This window comes from Mus caroli, chromosome 8 (genome assembly GCF_900094665.2).
Source record: "Mus caroli chromosome 8, CAROLI_EIJ_v1.1, whole genome shotgun sequence".
NCBI lineage: Eukaryota > Metazoa > Chordata > Mammalia > Rodentia > Muridae > Mus > Mus caroli.
In genome coordinates, this window is record NC_034577.1 from 57,037,043 (window position 1) to 57,039,464 (window position 2,422).

Below are 2,422 nucleotides of genomic sequence, written 5' to 3' on the forward strand. Positions count from 1 at the left end.
GGGGTATGGGGGACTTTTGGGATAGCATTGGAAATGTAAATGAGGAAAATACATAATAATAATAATAATAATAATAATAATAATAATAATAATAATAAAGTCGGAGCCAACAGCTCAGGGCTAGTCTGCTAGTTGTTTACTAGGACAGAAAGGACAGTCTTATCCAGATACAGTTTACCATAAGAAAAGTTAGGAAATCCCACTGAGACAAGTTTCTTCATTAGGTTCTAAAATTCAGGCAGAACTATAGGGTATGAATAAATTTCTGCCCAACCTTTTCTTTTTTATATTAACAACGGGGAGGAGATGTAAACTCCCCTCCCCAGCCTGAAACCTGTTTGCTCAGGTTTCAGTGTTAGAGAGCATCGGGGCGGAATTTGCTGCCCTATCGTCCTGCCACTCCCACTGCTGATGCCTGCCACCTAGCTGTTCTGGAGCTATCACATGTTCACCTGCAACCTTACTCCAAGATGATTTGGTGGGAATCGGGCCCCTTTCCCTCCTTCATAACTCGGTGCACGAATTAGTAAAATTGAACTTTGATCAGAATTTTGTCTTAGCTTCATCTTACTCTTGTCCGCCTAGCTCCCTCTTCTCTTCCAGATTCCAAGATGCCTTTCCAGACTAGAACCCAGACATGTGAGCCACTAACCGGACACAACACCAGAGGCCAAGCCTTCATTTGTAGGAAACTTGATATTTGAACCATGACATGAAGTCTCCAGAGGACGCTCTGAAAACAACTGACATCCTCTGTCCCACAGTCAGTGAATAACTGAGCACAACCAACAACTAACCATGCAATTAGGATTTTGAGTGAATTTTTCAGCCCAGCTTCCAAGGACTCCATCTCTGACATCTGTTATAGTGTTGTCAGCAAGAAGGCAGAATAAGAACCCCTATGTCCTATTTTCCCACAGAAACACATATTCAACTACATTACCAGTCTAGCAGGGAGTTAAGAGGCTAACATACCCCAGGCAAGCATGAAGTCAAGGTTAGCCACACTGAAACAGACAAGAGCTTGACCAATTTAATATTTCTGACCCCAAACAAACCCTCAAAGTTTAGACTCATGAAACATTACAATTCCTCTTTGGGATGTGAAGAGGGTGAAATATTCAGGGACAGGAAGGCAGCTCCTCTCTTGCCTCACACAAAGTGGTATCAGAAAAGGTACAGATCAGATGCCCAGGAAAACTACAGGAAGTGAGCATCTTCCTGTGTCTTGAAAGACTCTGTAACATTTGAAGAAGATGCGGAATCGAGGCTTGTTCTCCAAGAGAGCAGAAGGGGATCGTGGCTGTGATGCCCCTAGTCTTCCATGGGAGGCTCCTTAAGGTACTGGTTCCTATCTCACTTCTTGTAGAGCACTGCTTCCTATATCACCTCTTTTAAACCACTAACAAAACTCTTCTAATCAGACCCCAGAGTGAACAAGAAATAAATGACTTTAACCAAACAGAAAACAAAAACAAATAAACAATAAATAACAAATAAAATATAGGTAAGAATAAAAGCCCAGAATCATATTTTTACCATGGCTGACTTCTGAAGTTCTTTCTTAGTCAAAGCAAGCCTTGCAGTTCCAGAGAGGAGATTGCTCTTTCTAAGGGATGTTTTTATCGACAGGGTCTCATTAAACATCCCAGATTAGCCTCAACTCCTCTATATGGCTGGAAATGGCCATGAACTCCAGCCTCTACTTTCTGAGATACTTGTATATCTTGATACCAGGCATACACACCATGATGCTGTGCAGAAGAGCAGGGGGTCCTCACGGTCAAAACCAGAATTAGAGAAACCAGCAATGTTAAACTTTCAGGCTTCTCTCTTCAGTAGAAGGGATTTAAATCTATTTTCCACCCAGAAGCCTAGAGTGGATGCTGTTAATAACATGGTAATCTTTGCTATTCAGTAAAGCCAGAACTCACCCGAGTCCCCCAGAATCTTGAGCACTGTTTCTCAGTCGATAGAACCCATTCTTGTGGAAAAGATCACAGGTACTTTACAAGAGACTTATACTTTATAAAGAGTTTCAGTGTAGTTTTGTGTAGTAAGCTCTGTTGTGATAATTGTCACAATGAAGATCTTATTTAAAATTGTACTGTACTTAAATATGCCAAAAATAAACAGCTTAGGGTTAGACTCTAGAAGCTTAAATCAGCACTGGCTGGCTAAGTTATATTGAACTGAATTTCCTTCTTGCTTCTCATAGTTATTTCTCTTCCAGCAGTAGATATTTTAATGACACACACACACAGTTCTGGAGATTTACTTCAGGGCTAGGTAAGCAATCTACCACCTGTTTAAAGAGCCAAGGAAAACACAATCACAAAGGAACTCACACAATATGTATTCACTGATAAGTGGATATTAGCCCAAAACTTAGGATACCCAAGATATAAGATACAATTTGCTA